The sequence below is a fragment of the Canis aureus genome, chromosome 30 (genome assembly GCF_053574225.1).
Source record: "Canis aureus isolate CA01 chromosome 30, VMU_Caureus_v.1.0, whole genome shotgun sequence".
NCBI lineage: Eukaryota > Metazoa > Chordata > Mammalia > Carnivora > Canidae > Canis > Canis aureus.
In genome coordinates, this window is record NC_135640.1 from 18,202,936 (window position 1) to 18,222,413 (window position 19,478).

The 19,478-nt window shown below is 36.6% G+C and overlaps 1 long non-coding RNA gene across 3 annotated transcripts in view; it reads left to right on the forward strand.

Annotated features, from left to right (window-relative positions):
* The window catches only part of LOC144301758 (uncharacterized), a 580,647-nt gene that overhangs the window by 513,776 nt on the left and 47,393 nt on the right, over positions 1-19,478 (forward strand). For all 3 annotated transcript variants that reach the window (XR_013368542.1, XR_013368543.1, XR_013368547.1), the window contains one exon: positions 9,474-9,814. This is a non-coding gene — a long non-coding RNA (uncharacterized LOC144301758). The remainder of the gene's footprint in view (positions 1-9,473; positions 9,815-19,478) is intronic.

The following is a 19,478-nucleotide window of genomic DNA, read 5'->3' on the forward strand; positions in this document are numbered from 1 at the left end:
TCAGTAGGGTTACTTTATAGTAGATTTTAATTGAAAATTGACATCTTCTTACCCAGCATACTAACCAAAGGCTTTTATTTCATCTTGAGAAGATTATATATCAGTATAAATCCAGAGATTAGAAAAGTCTTTGTAATTACACAAATTGCCTCTCTAATATCATGTCAATTTAAATGTTACATAAAGATAGAGCAAGAAAACTAAAAATGCTAAAGCAAACAATCATTGAACTGCTGGGAAAAAGTCCATAGAAAGGGCATATTGTGTCCTCTACTAAGAAAATATCAGAGTTTCAATTCTTTATTGATCAACTCATTTCCATAATGTGAAACCATGTAAACTATTGAACTAGATGGAGAGGAATAGATAAATTCAGATGTTGCAAATAAATGATTATGCTAATTCTCAGATTCAGATACAATTATAAAACATTTTTATACTATTATTGGTTTATTCCACATTTCAAATTAAATTTCTATGATGAGGTAAATGTACTTCTCATAGCACATAGGAGTTATCCTTATATGTCAGTACTACTGTTAGCTAAATCTCTGGTCTATCAATGATTATATTTAAATATACTGCTCTACAATTTAAACAAAAATTGATTAAGAAATACTTGGGTAGATACAGTGCTGACTGGTTAGATAAGCTGCCTACTAACTGAGTAGGCAAAATTTCCTTGGATAGGTAGAGAATTTCTCATATTTTGTGTAAGATGAACATTAAAAAATTCCTCATTATTTTGATATGTAATATCCACTATTCAGTCATCTATTAGATTCTAACAAACATCAGTGAAGCACTTATTATGCAACAGATAATGTAATAAGCACTCTGTGAAAGACAGAAATAAATAAAAACATATATACGAAGGTAATATTAGAAGTGATCCATGAGGCTGACTACAGATAATGTCAGGGAAACTAACCTCATATACTGTCTGATAAACTGTGAAGGCTATTTATTTACCAATTTGAAACTTATATTACTTTTCGGAGCTTAGCTAAGAAATGAATAAGGGAATCTCCCTGTGTAAGTCGGCACTTCAGTTCCCTTTCTCCTCCTAGAAATCATGCAAAAGCCACAATGATAATAAAGACCTCTCTGCCATTTTCAGGGAAACTAGGAAGTAAAATTGAAATGCATGCATTGAGGACAAGCTACATAGAAGAAATTGCAGAGAATAATATGGGAGTTCTAGAATTGCTTAGTGGCAGCATATACCAGAAAGCATCAGCAAAATTATATTTCCTCAGGTGAGTGGCTCTTTGTGAATTGTGAAAATATACCCGTCCTCTGCAGTAACAGGAGAAGGAACAGGTCTGAGCAGCTCTCATGGCAAACCTGCCACCAACCCCAACCTGCAGCGGTTGAGATGAAAGAAGCAAAGTTTGGAGAACTAACAAAAATTTCCCAGGAGAGAAATTTTGGCAAAAAGTAGTCTAGAAAGATATTTGTCAGCAGGAGAAAGAATCTGGAATTTGAAATTTTAAAGAATACTCTGGAATATCTAACCCTACAGAAACTTTCTGTAAATACCTTGTCCAGAAAAACTTCAATGCATTCAGTGATGAGTAATACAAAAGGACCGAGAAGAACATCTATACAAAAATAATATAGAAAATGAAGCATAAAGCATACCAGAGAGTAAACTCGTTGCCATGGTGCCTATAAAAATTATGAACAAATATTTCAGCATGAATTGAAAAACAAAACAAAGCAAACATTAGACTAGAAACACAAATAAAGAAGTCAGGTAAAAGACATCAAGAAAACTTGGATCTGAAGTGATCTTACTTCAGAAAAGAAGTAGAAAAACCATTATAAAGTAAGGGGAAATTTGAAGTCCACAAAGAAGGATAGTCACTAAAAAGAAAAAAGATATGAAAAAGTAAGATAGAAAATAGAGAAGTCACAAATGAAAACATTAAGAGTTAAAAATAACCTAAAATATTAGCTATTTAAATTAGATGGAGGTCTCTCCAATATATATGCATAGAGTCCCTGATGAAGTCCCTTTGAGAAAGCAAAACAAAACAAAACAAAAACCAGAAAAATATATTCAAAGGCATAATTTGATAAAACTCATGAAATATCACAAAAGAAAAATGTATGATTGTGCTCATGTGAGGAATCTAAGGTAGTCAAATTCACAAACAGAAAGTAGGGTGTTGGATGATGGTTGTCAGGGATGGGGTAGGAGGGAATATGGAAATTTTTGTTTAATGGGTACAGAGTTCCAGTTTGGGAAGATGTAAAAAATTCTGGAGATGAATGGTGGTGATGGTTGCACAACAATGGAAATGTATTTATTGCTACTGAACTGTACACTTAAAAATGATTAAATGTGATGTTATGTATAGTCTACCACAGTAAAAAAAAAAAATCATGAAGGAGGATTTGTCTTTTCATAACAAAAAGGAACAGTGTGTGTCAGAAAATATTGACCTAGAACAGGCCAAGACATAGTCCGTTAAGAACACTGGACTTTGAAGATACAGACACCAGCAAAAGTCTCACAGGACTTGGAAAGGGAAAAACAAATCAAGCTGATCTCAAATTTCTCCCCATTAACTTTCCATACTGGAAGCTACCTAAAATATAGTTAAGGAGAGAAAGCATGAACCATGGATTTTACATGCAGACGAGCCATACTGATTTATCAAAATTGCAGATAATTATTTTAAACATGCCAGAAACATGGAATTTTATTTTCAAGAGACCTTTTTAAGAAAATTGTCGGAGGGAGGGACTGACTAAGGAAAGACTGGTGAAAACATGACAAGATAATTGGAAAAAAACACTAAATATATTTAACTGCAAAACAAATGCAAAGATTACAGTTAAAGTCAAAGCAGGCGAAGTTATATTCCCTGTCAAGAAAAAAATAATAATGAATAGGAAAGAGAAGGTAGGGAAACACTAGAAGGAGAATTTCTTGATGGTCTCTTCTTTTTTTTTTAATTTTTATTTATTTAGGATAGTCACAGAGAGAGAGAGAGAGGCAGAGACACAGGCAGAGGGAGAAGCAGGCTCCATGCAGGGAGCCCGACGTGGGACTCAATCCCGGGACTCCAGGATCACACCCTGGGCTGAAGGCAGGTGCTAAACCGCTGCGTCATCCAGGGTTCCCTTGATGGTCTCTTCTGATATATCTGGGGACCAAAGAATATCATCTATAGATGAAAAATAAAATACAAATATGTAAAATATAATATTTGTAACACCATTATATATGTACATTTGCCCATGGTCACAATCATGCAAAAAAAACAGTGGTTAAAACAATAATCTTTAATTTGCAAGAATCTGCAGTTTGGATAGCTCTGCTCAGGAGGAAAGTCTGTGGGCCCCAGTCTCCTCCATATGGTTATTTTCTTTTTGGGGATAGTAGACTAGCTAGTCAGGCATGATTTTAGGCTTGGGCAGAGCCTTAAGAAATCCATGAATCTCCTTGAGTATTAGCTTTGAAAAAAGCCCTTGCAAAATGGGTGAAGGGGGTCAAAAAATAAGAAACTTCAGATTAAAATAAGTGTCCTAGAGATGTAATGTACAGCATGGTGACTATAGGAAATAATATCATATTGCATATTTGAAAGTTGCTAAGAGGAGCAGCCACAGGTGGCTCAGCTGTTTAGCACCGCCTTCAGCCCAGGGGGTGATCCTGGAGACCCGGGATCGAGTCCCACGTCAGGCTCCCTGCATGGAGACTGCTTCTCCCTCTGCCTGTGTCTCTGCCTCTCTCTGTGTGTCTCTCATGAACAAATAAAAAAAATCTTAAAAAAAAAAAAAAAGTTGCTAAGGGGATCCCTGGGTGGCGCAGCGGTTTGGCGCCTGCCTTTGGTCCAGGGCGCGATCCTGGAGACCCGGGATCGAGTCCCACGTCGGGCTCCCGGTGCATGAAGCCTGCTTCTCCCTCTGCCTGTGTCTCTGCCTCTCTCTCTCTCTCTCTCTCTGTGACTATCATAAATAAATTTTCAAAAAATTTTTAAAAAGTTGCTAAGAAGATAAAAGTTCTCATCACAAGAAAAATATTATAACTATGTAAGGTGATACACGTTAACTAGATGTGTTGTGGTGATCATATTGCAATATATACAAATATTGAATCAGTATGCTATATACTGAAATAATATAGTGTGACATGTCAATTATACCTCAAGTTCTAAAAGATTAAATTTTTTAAAAATCCCTCACTTTTCTGAGCTCATCTCTTTCTTATAGTACCTTATTACCTCATCATACGTAGCTAAAAGTCACCAAAATATGTTTCTGACTTTCGGCCTGGCAGTATCTTGCCCAACCTTCCATTCCATGATCCATGCCTGAGATCACAAAAGCTTTGGGTACACTTAAAAATTTTCAATTTATAGTTAAGAGACAGTTTTACCAAATATTTTGCCACTAACATTATTCAGTGTTTGGCTGAATAATCCCCCCTCAAGATGTCCACATCTTAATCCTGGGACTTGTGAATATTTAACCTTGCAGAGCCAAAGGGTCTTTGCAAATGTGATTAAATTAGGGATCTTGAGATGGGGAGAATTTTCCAGGTCATCTAGGGATGCCCAAAAGTAACCACGAGGGTCCTTCTAAAATGGAGGCAGGAAGATCAGAGTTAGAGAAGGTGGTTTGATAAGAGAAGCAGAGAGAGGCCTGAAGATACTACTCTTCCCGCTCTGAAAATGGAGAAGGGGGCCATGGCCCAGAAATGTAGGCAGGCTTAAGAAGTTGGACCAAGCAAGGGAACAGACTCTTCCATACAGCTGCCCTTAGGAACCAACCCTACCAGAATCTTGACTTTAGACTAGCGAGACTGATTTTGGACTTCTGACCTCCAGAATTGTATGGTAATAAATGTGGGTTAAGTCACTAAGATTGTGGTAATCTGTCACAGTAGCAATAGGAAATCAATACACAGGGGTTATCCATTTCCCAAATTTGTATAATAATTTATCTTCTCACCATTTCTTCAACCTATTGTAATAAATATGACACAAACACTCATTGGGAATATAAAAAAATGAATTGGCCATATAGAAAGTTTTTCTGATTGTCTCATCTTAAATACCTGAAAGCTAAATATATTATTTATATTTGGCAAGTCAAGTAATATTAAGTTTATATATATTTAAATACCTGAAAGCTAAATATATTATTTATATTTGGCAAGTCAAGTAATATTAAGTTTATATATATTTAACAGTATGAGGGTAAAGAGTAAAAAAGATAATCAAATGTTGGAAGAGACAAAAATATACTAATGTCATTATTATAGGAACTAATGGGCACTATCTGAATCAATAAAAAAGGGGAGTCAAAATTATAGGAATAGGAATAAAATTCAAATATTCCCAAACATTAAATACACGTGCAGGCATACACCACATATACAACACCCCATAAATATACCAAAATGAAAGAGATCACTCAGTGAAAGTATACAAAAAAAAAACACTTTGGGGTAAGGGTGGGAATAGAAAACATAACAAGATAATATGAAAATTTAAAAATGGGCAAGAGTGTACCATGCAAATGCCAAATCAAAAGAAGCAGACGCAGGATTCATTATCAACTAAGATGGAACACATAGTGAAAACATGAAGTGGTACAGAAGGGGGAACTTTACAATCATATATGATACAGTTCACAATGAAGATGTAATAGTTATGAATATGCATGTCCTAAGTAGCATAACACCATTATTGAGAAGGCAGAAATTATAGAATATTCAAGCATAAATGTACTAAACACACCAGCAGGGAGACCCACAATTATTCAACTTAATTCAATCCAGCAATATTGATCGAACCCCCACCAAGCAGTGGGGATATAGCAAAGAAATAGACAAAGACTCCCTCTTTGGTGTGTCTCATTTTCTAGTGTGGAGCGATAAACAGCAAGTGGAAAAAGGAAAATATACAATATAGTAGGACATGATTGGTTCTACGGAGAAATTAGAAGAGTGCCGGGGTATGGGTTTCCCTGTAAGCAGAGGAGACAAGAGAAACCTCAATGAGAGGGTGATTTTGAGCCATGTCTTGAATGAGGTTACGTGGTTCATGGAGTATTGAGAGAGGGATCGATGGCAAGTAGGTAAAATAGGCAAGCAGTGAAAAACACACTTCTCACTCTATGCCTTTTATAAACGTTGAACAATGTGGTTATAATATCTTTTCAAAAAGTTAAAATATGATCGAGAACTAGCACGATTTGGAAAAACAAACTGAACCATGAGATTTGGGTTTTGGTTCAGGTTCACTTACTAACGTACCTATGATTTGGATGAGCCACTAGGTCCTCTGGGCTTCCTTTCCAGATCTGTAAAAAAGGGTGGAGGCGATCCTCAAATTCCTTCCTCCTTTAATATTCTGTGGGTCTATGATTTAATACAGTGTTCATCAAACTGTGGTCTAGGAAAATAGTTTTGGAGTCTAGCCATTAGTCAACCTGTTTATCAGTACCCTGTCCTCAGCTTCCCCGCAACACACAAATAATGAATAGCTGTATTTTCCAATCTAGAATTATGTAATTCAAGTCATGTAAAGAATAAATATTAGAAAACTCAAGAAATATCACTTTTGCAAAGGCATTCAAGACTAAATGACAACAGGAAAGTTCCTTAAACACAGACACACCATACACACACACACACACACACACACCAAACTATCTGGGTAGGCCTCATCATCACAACAAAATTATAATTATATTTTAATATATATATTTAAATTTATAAAAGGTACCTTTTTACTCTTTTGGAGATTGTGATGTGGCCTTTGGGTAAGGCCCAGGACATTTTCTGTTCGTTGTAAAATTAAGTGCAATTAAAAAAAAAAAAAATTAAGTGCAATTAAAAATATGGGTGAAATATTTCTTCCTCTAAGTGGTTTGGCAATTCATAAGGTAGTATGATTTATGTTAGTCTTCTAGCAATATACCTAAATTCTGTCTCCTGTCTCTGTATTCTATAGAATTAACTCCTTAGAGTAGATCTCACTCACTTCCTTGATAACTTCCAGAGCACATACTACAAAGCTCTGTGCAAATATGAACTTAAATACAGTTCTTTTTTGTTTTTAAGATGTATTTATGTATTTATTTGAGAGGGAGGAAGAGAGAGAGAAGAGCATGAGATCAAGGTGGGGGCAGGGTGAGAGGCAGAGGGAGAAGCAGACTCCCTGCTGAGCAGGGAGCCTGATGTGGGGCTCAATCCTGGGACTCTGGGATCATGACTTGAGCCAAAGGCAGATGCCTAACTGACTGAGCCATCGAGGCACCCCCTCAAATACAGTTCTATCTTGATTTACCTATGATATGAGGAAAGATATGAGGTGGAAGGTCGGGTGCAGCCCTCTCGGTGAATTATCACTTCTAAATTTTCCTGCCTTGATGTAAATGAGCAATCAAGAAAAATAGGCAAAGGATACAAAATCTCTCCTATTGGGTCACCTGGGTGGCACAGCCATTAAGCTTCAGCCTTCAGCTCAGGTCATGACCTCAAGGTCCTGGGACCAAGCTCCGCATGGGGGTCCCTGCACAGCAGGGGAAACTGCTTCTCCCTCTGCTCCTCCCTGTTCCCCTCCCAACTTGTGTTCTCTCTCTCTCTCTCTGTGTCTCAAATAAATAAATAAAATCTTTAAAAAAAAAAAAAAACCTAGCACAAAATCTCCTATCCACAAGGTCAAGAGCCCTTCCCACAGAGAATAAATGTCCTATGCATAAGATCATACCATTTATACAAGAAAATATTTTCATGGCCCAAAACTCTAATAATGGTATTTTTGTCTTCTATCCAAGGGGGGATTTGATACCTGGCTATTTCCCTTAACAACAAGGGAAGGACGTCTGTGACTCCTATAAATAGCTTTTGCCTTGAAACGCAGGTTGAAAGAAGTTTCTTAAGGATTAGACCCAACCTCCAGTACAGTCTCTATATAAGCTCTGGAAACGCAGAATGTGGCTGCTGTGCCATTTTGGTAATGGCTTACTATGTTTCATTTTTCATTAATCTAAATGTTTTCTTTCTTTTCCCATGGGGACTCTCCTGAAACTGTGGTTTTCTTGTCTAGGAAATGATAAAACCAGTTACAAATCTTGCACCAAAGTCAGAATCAGCATTTCCTAGAGAAATGGTCCCATATATTTCCACTCTCACACAATTATAAGTTGATGCACTATTTTATTCCCCATGCATGAAAGTATGTGTTTGGTGATTTTTTTTCATCAGTATAGCCCATAAAACTGCACAACTTTCTAAAATCCAAGTGGCAGAATTGAACATTTTTTAGCCAGAGAGGGATCGTGTTAATCAAAACAAGATTCAAAACAAGGGCAATAAAATTGCATTTCACTTCTTTGTAGGTCTGACACAGCTGCCTTAGCACGTGAGCCAACAGAAATTTGGGCTGCACTCCTCCTTGGAGGAATTCTGTCCTAATTATACTCAATTATCATGGATATCACCTGTTTTGAATTTCTTACTCCTTGACTAGCTTTTTTCCATTAGAGAATTTGTGTTCGTATGTAGCTCATAAAAGATACATAAAATGTATCTAAATATTCTCTTTATATTTGTCCCCCCATTCTTTGTTATTGTGTTAAAATACCATGTTATTCCTGTGTAAATACCTATTACAACCATACCCAAACTAGAAAAATGTTTCATGTTATTACAAACAATTCTAAAAAATGAAATACTGAAATAATGATTTGGCAAATTGTTGTCCTCTCAAGTTTATATGAGATTTTCAGTAAAACTAAAAAAAAAAAAAAAAAAAGCTTTAATTTGCTCAATTATGTTTTTCTTTTTCTTACTCCCAGTATTCAGAAATGTCAGAAAATTGAACTACAAAATATCTTTATTTAGATAAGTAGCTTTGTAGGAAAAAAAAACGTTTTAAAAATCACAATTTGAATTAGTTGTTCTTGGGAAACTGAAATCCCACCAATCCAAAAACTAGTGTTTTCATTCCTGAGAAAGAGCTAAAACTAAAATGTTATTTTACAGTATTAGTAAAATTGGACAGAAGTTGATATAGGAAACAAAATCAGTCACTTTCCAAAGTGGACCAGAAGCAAACACAAGAAAAGTTGAGTTTTAAAATATTATATATTATATTAGATTCATAAAGGAATAATGATGTAGCCTGTGATAGAAAAATATATTATACCGAATATACACCTAATGCTTCCTTATTTTCCACTTCAATAAAAATTTTTCCTGGTTTCACTGGTCAAAATTTATTTATGCAGGAAATCTTTATGATGTATATTTTCAAGGAATATTTAGATTTAAACTTGGTACTCTGGTACCTCCAGAGGTGATATAACCTTTGAGACATTGGTCCATCAATATCTTTTAATCACTTAAAACCACTGAGTACTTCCTGGGATCTGAGATTTAGAAAGTGATGAGCTGGCTTAGCAAAATCATAGCTGATCATCAACCAACTGTTCTTATTTCACAGGACACATGAATTAGCAAAGTCTTCTGGGGATTCCACATTGTCTGAAAGAGAATGCATTTTGCTTGGAAGGACTTTGTGCTAATCACTGAGTTCCTAGGGCAGAAGGGAATAAATTCTGGAAACTTCTTTGCCTTTGAAGTTTAAGAAGTGATCTATTGTGGGAACTGAGCGGCCCTAACCAGCCAAACCAGAACTGTTTCTGAGACCTACATAACCTCTTCCAGGGCTACTTATTTCCATTCAACTGTTAAATTCAAGACTCTGGATTATGTGCAGTGGAAATGCATGGAAGAAAAAGCTACAGATCCTACCCAGAAGGACCTAATTGTCCCTGAGCAGAGGTAATAATTCTACATAAACATCTGGATAAATACTGAAAACTAACTCACCTAATCTGGAGCCATCATCATTCTACTTGTGCCAAACCTGTGCTTTCTCATGCATTTCCTGTTTTAGTAATGATACTTCTCAATACAGATACATAGCAACTGTCCTAATCCCTTCTGTCTTTACCTCTCCATCTCTGCTACCTATGTTTTATCTCAAAACCTAACCTCATTTTTCCCTCTAAATAACTGTCTAACTAGTTCCCCTAATCCCATAGCTTCTTCAAAATGACATCTCTACTATGCACATCTGATCATATTCCTCATCATTAACCGACAAGCTGAATTCCAAACTCTTGTGTATAGAAGGTAAACCTTTTTCATCTCTCTCCTCATGGCCAGTTCCATATTTTCACTTCTTCCTCCATGCAACTTAAGTTCTGGTCATTCTGAATTATGTAGTTGTCCTCAGATATGTGTCAAGCATGTGACTTTGCACATATTCATCTGTCAGGACTGCCCTGTGCCACCCCACTCTATACCCAATGTGGCTCACTGTGAACTTTTGTTCAGTCTTCATCTCAGTCCAAGCATTTTTTCTCTTTGTAATATATTTCATCATGCCTCAGATAATAATGTAGCCATTATTTATAGAATAGCAGCTGTAGTTCTATAGATTCAGAGCCTTTTCGACAAGATATATTTGTTCTCATGTCTGTCTCACTACTAGATTATGAAGATCTTGAGGGTAGAGGCAATATGAGTGGTTTTTTCACCTTAACATCCCAAGCTCTTGCTGCAATACTAGACATATGATAAATTCTTGATAAATATTGAATTAAAAATATAATTATAAAGTAATAACTCAAATAGCATGTGGAAAATGCTCTAATAGTTATACCTTAGTTGACAGAGTGTTTGTCAGGCTAAGAAAATCAGGAAAGACTTCACAGTATAAGGTATACTTGATACAAACATAAAAGAATGCATAGAATTTATAAACATGGAAATAGAAGGGAGAAAATGAGTGATCAATAATGAGAAGCTGAAAAAATATTTCCTGTGTGTGAGGAACTGATCTGAATAGAAAATAGGCACAAGATAAAGAACTGTAATAAATAAGATAGAAAAGTCAGCTTGGAGAATACATTGGTAAAAGTCATGAATATCTGGCTAAAGAGTATAAATTCATGTTTTTTCCCTAGGAAATAAAATATTTAAGGATTGTTATCTTCACACACACACACACTCACACACACACGTATATACTCTGTCAGGAAAATGAATTTTAATAAATTAAGGAGAAAAGTTAGCTTAGGGAAAATATTATGGAAATTCACATACAATTGTTTTTCTCTTGAAAAAAAATATATATTTTAAAGGGTACTGCCTTCACCATAGCTATAGCTATAGATGCAGATATAGACATTGACATAGATAATCAGAGAAATTTAAAGCCAAGAAATGAAATAGTAGACCGTTGACAAAATGTAGAGGGTCTTGACAACCTGAATTTGGATGGCTATAATTCAGAGTACATAAAATTCTAGGAAAGGCAATATGCATAATTCAGTATCTGGCTAGAGAGAATGGAGGTAAGGTAAAGGAAAAAGTCAGAACAGAAAGAGATGAGTCAAAATTCCCACTGATTAGGCATCGTTTATTTATTATCCAGAACAATTAATTTCCTTTCTTTGCATCAGCCAGCCAAGCTTACTGAAGGTGGGGTCATTCATTATCTCTTTTGAAACCCCACCACTCAACAGAGAGTGTAGTCAATTTTGGGTAATCAACAAAATTGAATTGATCTGACCACAGATGGATACCTTTTGCCTACAGCTGCTGCCATCTATGGCATTTGACTGTTTTCTTTGAAATTTGCATCCCCTGGGCCATGGCAGAGGCATGGCTATGTTAGACTTACCTGTCTATGGTTTTCTTGTGAGTGCTGGTCATATATCAAATATATACACTGTGCTTTTCAAAGACCTGAGACTATCACACTTAGCTTCAGTGTTCTTATATAGTTCAATGGCCCCTGCTGTTTAATCTTACTGCACATGGAAAAAAAAAAAAAAGAAGTGTGCCAGCTTGAGGAAGCAGTGTCTTATTGTCACAGTAAATATACTGGTTTATGCTAAACTTAGTGAGATGTACCATGTTTGCCAACAAATTATTCTTAGCAAAAATACCAACACTTGTGCATCCATCTAAAGCTCCAAAAAAAAAAAATACTGTATTTATCTTTCAAATAGTGAAATGCAAATTTAGAAAACCAAGGGAATTAAGACACTGAATCTTTTATGCCCTCTTTATTATGTTTTCTCTTTGTGGAAAACAAGCTGTGCAGTATAAAGTATCACCTCGAGAAAAAAGGAATGCCAAAAATATGTGTGGCTACCACTTTAAAGAATGCGAGTTTGTTCCCTTTTCTTTCCAAACGATGTATATTATAATTTAGACATCTAGAGAAATTACCTCCTCGACTATACCAGTCCTGAATACTGCCTGTTATGTCTAGAATAGCTATTACAAAGCTTTCTAAAAATCCTTGTAATTTCTAGGGGGATATAGGGACTACCTTTAAACCAAGTATTTTGGCTTTTCTCCTTCTCTTTCCTCTGCAAATTATAAAGAACTGGAGTGCATTTGGCCAATAATGATCTAGTTTGAATTTTTTTAATATCAAAATTGTTAGGGAATTTTCTTTCTGTGATGTAGGCATTGAAAAGAAACTTGTGAATTACTACTGTTCTTTTCTGTGTCTATACATGACAGATCTACTGTTCGTATGGTTAATTCAGTCAAAGAAACCATTTGATCTGAATTTTTGACTGAATGACCAGCGGTTTGACTGAGTTCATAGCCATCATGCCTGCTCTGGCCGCTCATGTCCACCCGGGCTTTGTTTGTGTGCTGGCAGTCTCTGCACAGAGAACACACAGCATATGCCAGGTGGCCATGTGTCTGAGGCAGAGGGAATAGAGAACAAAGCAAAAAAAAAAAAAAAAAAAAAAGGCTTCCATTTGGACAGAGATACTTTAAGCCATCCGACTGCCAGTAACATATTAAAGAGAGAAGAAAATGCAGTGATGCCTGAATATACTCAACAGTAAACAACTTCAAGCCTGAGACTCAGATCACAAATCTTTCTCTGCTGCTGCTGACAAGCTCAGCTTGAGCATGGCTGTAGGAGACAAAGAAATCTGCTTCAAGAGGAAAATAGGAGAGCAGATCCTCACACTAATTTTAAAATATCTCAAATGCATGTTTTAGGAAACTGCTATATCATAATCATTGTTTTCTTATGTCAGAAATCTGTTCTATTGAAAGTGGGAATGGGGGAAGAAGGTTCTAGAATGACAAAACCAAGAACTTCCTGTCCCTGTCCTCCCTCTTTAATTCTACCCTCCTCTTGGTATTTACCATACTGCTCACAACCGTCTTCCCCATGAACTGAGGAATAGAGTGGGCAGATGCTAATGCCATCTCACAAGTGTCGGGGGCTCCAAAATATTATTTTAGGAAGGGAGTAGGATGGTGTGGGTTCCCTAAAAGTTGGAATGGGTAATTTCTCTAATAAATACTATATTGTCCTCATCTGCTGCATCATGATTTAGGATAATAAAATGTCTTGACTGCATCATTTTCCTATCACTCATTTATTGAGCAGCTGCTATGGGCTAGGCGGTATGCTCAAAGTCTTACCTTCAGTTCAGTATTTTCAGTCTTCCCAACTGTAGCTACTAACTGCTCCATTGTATTCATCTTACAAATAAGAATAGTGGCATTCAGAGCAGTTAGTTGATGTACCCAAGCTCACTCAGCTAATTACTGTGAGAATGATTTAAGTCCAAAATCATCCATCGTTTTTCTTTGTTTTGTTTTGTTGTGTTTTGTTTTGAGAGAGAGAGACAGTGCATAAGCAGAAGGGGAGGAGCAGAGGGTGAGGGATAGACAATCTTAAGCAGACTCCACGCTCAGCACAGAGCCCAACACAGGGCTCTATCTCACATTCTTGAGATCATGACTTGAGCTGAAATCAAATGTCTGACACTTAACTGACTAAGCTACCCAGGTGCCGCAAATTTACCTGATTCTAAAACCTGTATTAATCATACTACACCAAGCTACAATGCTACACTACACCAAGGTACACCAGGGTACACCAAGCTACTACCAAGCTACTACAACTTACGTACACCAAGCTCCATAAATAAGTCAGTTTCGCAAGTCTCCTAGATGCCCTGTCTTCTACAACCTACATCATTTAATCAAGCCCAAATGAGTCTTTCAATGGAGTATTATCCTATTTCAGATACTAGAACACAAAAACTCTTAGCAGCCAGCTGGCCTAAGGCTCAGTCAAAATTCAAGCACATATATATATATATATATATATATATATATATATACTAGTCCAAAAGCTCTTGAGCTGAACTCAAGAGAATGTAGAGTTAGCTTCACCTTTCCTGAAAGTGTCATGTCGTCTTGAAATTTAAAAAATGGGTGCAAGTTTGAATGGATTTAAAATCACAGGACTTTGTATATTTGAATATTTTGTTCCTTCTGCCAGAAATGCTTTTCTCTCTATTACATCCTACAAATTCCTTCCATTTGAACTTTCATAATCTAGTACTGATATATGTTTTTAGATACACTCCAATTCCAAAAGGGAGGACTTGCCGCTCCCTTACTGGTGCTCCAGTAAGCAGTGTATTTGCACCTGTAATTAGAGCATTTTGTCATGTTCTACTGGATTGTTATTTGTCTCTGGGTGCATGGCTCCTCCAGGCAACCTGGGATCTCCCAAAGGACGCATTCTGCATCCTGCTGACCTTTAAGCTTCTAGTATCCAGGTCACTGTCCTATCATATAGGTGTTTCAAAACCCTTGCTGAGTGTGTAATCAAGTGAATTAGAATGAGAAGCCATTAGAAAAAATAGAGGTGTATATGTATATATGTTTAAAAAGCAGTGTGGAAAAGGAAGAAATGCTATTTGTATTACAGGGACAAACTTGTATTACCTCTTATCTGGCTTTTAAGGGGATTTTGCTGAGCAAAAAATCCTATATTTGTAGAAAAGCCTTACCTGAGCCGCCAGTACCATCTAAGATTATTAAAAGAAGGATTTTAAAGATTTAATTTACTTTTTGTCATGCACTGCTTGCTATTTGCATTCCACTCTGGTTGAACATTGAAATGAGACAAGCCTTTATCACCTTTGTGTCTGGTCACGTCTGCTTTCTAGTCTCCCTTGCTAGCACAGCGCTGCAGTACCAGGCTGTAAACACAGCAGCAAAATGGTTCAAGGAAAGAAAAAGAGAAAGAAAAAGGAAAGCTGCTTTGGTTCATAATTGGATGGAAATATATTTAATGTAAACATTTCTATTGGTAGCAGACTTTTTATAAATTTTTCTTTTTCTTATAATTAAATTTTCTAAAATGTAGACATTTGGCCTTAAGTATCTCATGGATGTAATACTGGCACCAGATCAGGACAGCTTGCTTGCCAAGCTTAAAAGGGAAAATATAATGGGAAAATACTATAATTTTATGGTTCTTGTAAAAATGAGGAAATCACAACCCACACAAAACCCCCAAATATTGTGTCCCTAAATCTGCCCATAGAGAGACCAAGATATATGTTTTCAGTTTTGAGGATGACCCTAGAAACCTATTTGGAGTTTATTTTAGTTTACCCTAACATAACTGTAGATCCATCTCAGCAAACAGATGTGCAGAACATGAACTTTATGTTCATTGGCTCAGGAAATGGAGCTGAGAATTTAAACTAATTTCCATTTTTATTATGTAGTATGACTTTTGCTTCTTTGTTCTCTCATAATCAACTTCAGTCCCCCTGAAAATACCTTAACTGATAGCTTCTAACAGGGTTAGATTGTGTGAGCGGAATGTAGACTTGTTTATGACTGCCTTATCCACATATGCACCTGACATACTGTCTCTCAGTGGAACAGCAAATTGGATTTTTCAAGAGCAGGAGAAAGGTACAAGCTCCTTCTAATAAAGTAAATATGATACCACTTGTGTGTGGCGAATCTTTTGAACCGAGTTAAAAGTGCATTTTTGAGGCATCAAGCATAGGAAATTCAGCATCTATAACCTTGCTACAGCATAAATTGCACTGAGCTCCCAGGTGGTGGTGAAGAAGACCCCGTCTGAGCACACGCACAGGCTCTCCTTCTTTTGCCCACAGAACACATTTCCCTCTCTCTCTGACCTCACTGTGCTTGTGTTGGTTAATCTCATGTGTCAACTTGACTGGGTTGAGGGATATCCAAAGAGCTGGTAAAACACTACTTCTGGGTGTGTCAGTGATGGTGTTTCCAGAAGGGATTAGCATTTGAATCACTAGATGGAGGAAAGCAGACCAAAGGCTTGCCCAGTGCAGGTGGACATCATCAAATCCATCGAGCACCCAAGTAGAACAAAAAGGCAGAGGAATGGTGAATTCACTCTCTCTACTTGAGCTATCACCTCCTGCCCTTGGACATCTGTGCTCCTGGTCCCTGGGTATTTGGACTCAGACTGGGTCTATACCATTAGGTCTCCCACCCCATTCCAAGTTCAGACCTTGGAGTATGGCAGTGGCTGTATCCCTCTACCATTAATGTTTTCATCAGAATGTTTCCCCATGGTCTTCACCCCAGTGGTCCACCATAACTGTGTCTTTCCAGTGTCCCTTTGGCCTTTGGAATGGCCAAGGCTCCCTAATATTGCTAGTGTTTCGGTACCTCACCAACTCTTGTTTGCTCTCTTATTTCTGCTACAATTCTGTATGTCATTTCTCTATTTAAAACTTTTCATATGAACTATCTGAGATGAATCCATTGTCCCGTTAGGACCTTAAATGACAAAGAATACAACCATTCTTCTTTGAAGTTAAATAGTCACTTGAATAAAATAACCCATTGGATAGCCATGGATTGATTCATTGGCTTACAGTAGGAAGAACACTGTAAACAAGGTAGTCTAACTGCCTCCACATCTGACATTCATAGCAAAGACTGATAGAGCATAAAGCAACTAAATTCTGCATCTTCTAAGGAAACTAAAAAGGCTATCAAAACCTTCTAGATTCCTTAAGGAATCTGCTAGACTGAGTGTAAAGTATTTCATATCACAAAAGGGATTGACTCATGATTCTCTGGGTAAGACACAGCATCAAATCAAAGAGGGAAGGGGATAGAGATGACCTAATGAAACTAACATCCTTGAACTCAAAATAGCAAAGACAGGCTGGATTCTGGGACATCTTAGCAAAAGAGAAAGTTTTCTATGACATTTTTGTGACCAGAAAATGAGGAAGTAACTCAAAAAGTATCTAAAAATACTTTAGAAAAAATACTTTAGAAAAAAATACTTTAGAAAGACAAAGGATTTAAAGGGGCTCTCACTAGCCAAGTATGGCTATTCCGAGCTCAAAATACATGATAGTAAACACAATGAATAAAATAAGAATCCTTATTTTATACTGAGAAAGAAAGAAGGGAAGAGAGAAAAGAAAAGAAAAAGAGAAGAGAAGAGAAAGAGGGAGGGAGGGAGGAAGAGAAGAAAGAAAGTAGGAAGGAAGGAAATGAATCTTCCCTGCAGTAGAAAACAAAATAATAAATAAATGAGAAAACAAAATATTAAACAAAATAATAATCAATGAGTACTAAAATAGTGAAGCATTGATCAAGAAGACATTTCCAGAGGAAATCAAAGGACCTCACCACAAATTACTTCTTAGTTACTAAGCTAGTAACTTTTGTAAGTTATGGTCCTAGAACTACTAAAATCACACTGATCATGTCAATTATTTTTCATTTTCTCTTCTAGTATCTTAGCCTACTCCAAGGATTTGGCTAAAGACTGAATTTGCCAGTCATCTCTTAAAAGACTAGGCTTCCATTTTGGAGGAGCTTGAATCTCTGACAAGTAATCTAATGAATTGATTAATTTATCTCATAATTCCACCAATTCTTAAGGCAGGATTTAGATGGCCCATTTGAAAGAAAAAGTCTCCTTAATATTGAATTCCTTCTTTTTTTTAAGATTTATTTATTTATTTATTCGTGATAGACATAGAGAGAGAGAGAGAGAGAGAGAGAGAGAGAGGGGCAGAGACACAGGAGGAGGGAGAAGCAGGCTCCATGCCGGGAGCCCAACGTGGGACTCGATCCGGGACTCTAGGATCATGCCCTAGGCCAAAGGCAGGAGCTAAACCGCTGAGCTACCCAGGGATCCCATATTGAATTCTTTCTAATGATAACTCTATCTACTTACTATATTCTCTAATCCCTAAAACGTCTAATTGCTTCCTGTTGAGAGGATGGGTCCCTTTGTTTTATTTTCATTTTCCATCAGATACAATTCGAAGCAACTTTTCTCAGACTCCATGGTGAACTTTGTCTCCTTACAGCAATTTAAACCAAAAAGACTGCAAATATTCCCCATAAATAACTATACATATTATTTGCATAGTGTACATGAGCCAGCAATTTGGGATTACGATCTTTCTGAGTTGCCTAAGGCTGACAGCTATATCCTGATACCGAACAGTATCTACTTTGGAGATTTAGCAAAGGCTAAGATGCCCCTTCCAGAATGCAGCAAAGTGAATTTCTATAGGAATTTTTCTTTCAGGCTATAACATTATTTCATCACTCATTCATTTTTCCATTAATTCTCATTAATTTTTAAAAAATCACTTATTTGGAATACTTTCAACTCTTTTTGGATTATAAAGGCAAAACAATTTCTCATACTTGTGTACTTTTTCTACAGAATCCTATGATCTCATTTCACTTCATGGTGCAAAGCCTCATGAAGTCTGTGCTAATTTTGCCAATGGTTTCCACCCAGATCTAATCAGACAGGGTCGCTAGATGAATGGTCAAGGGATTTTTCTAACCTTTATCACAGTGGAGTTTCCAGTTCTTCCTTAAAATGTGTATGTACTTCTTCCAAAATTCTGCTTGCTTAACAGGTTCGTGTTTATTCTGTATGGCGAACCTAAGGAAGTAGAAAAGCCAGAATTATATTTCAGACTTTTCCAACTGTCAGTTTTGTACTCAAACAAACGAGTCATTGCTGTCCCTCAGAAGGAAAGCTGCCTCTCACTTAGAAAGAACCTTCCTCTTGGAAGATTCTGTATCTTAAAAGGTTGTTTTGAAATGTTGATATACATATAAGTAAAAAAATTCTCCAGGCAGATTAAATGCATATATAAATTTATAATAGCCCACTGACTCCAGTTGGCAGAGTTATAGCTTTAGGATAAGTGGCAAAACACTTTCCAAAGAAGTTTGGAGACTTTTTTTTTTTTTTTTTTTGTCTTTCTGCCAAGTCTTCTCCACTGAATCTCATGCACTGACTAATGCATATGCTTGTTTGTGTAAAGGTTCCATGGAATGGTCTTTATTAAGCCTGGTAGGTGAGAATACTATCAACTAAGGCCCATTGGAAATCTTGACCTGGACAGCTTTTGGCTTCTGCTATATTTCTAGTGGCTGTCCTGCTGTATATACCTCAACATTAGCAAAATGGGAGTCCTGCAGCTTTTAATTCATATTCAGTAAGCTCAGATATGAAATATGTTTTATCATTTTAAATGTTCATTATGAAACAATACACACATACTTCTTATTGACCCTCCCACTTCTATCAAGC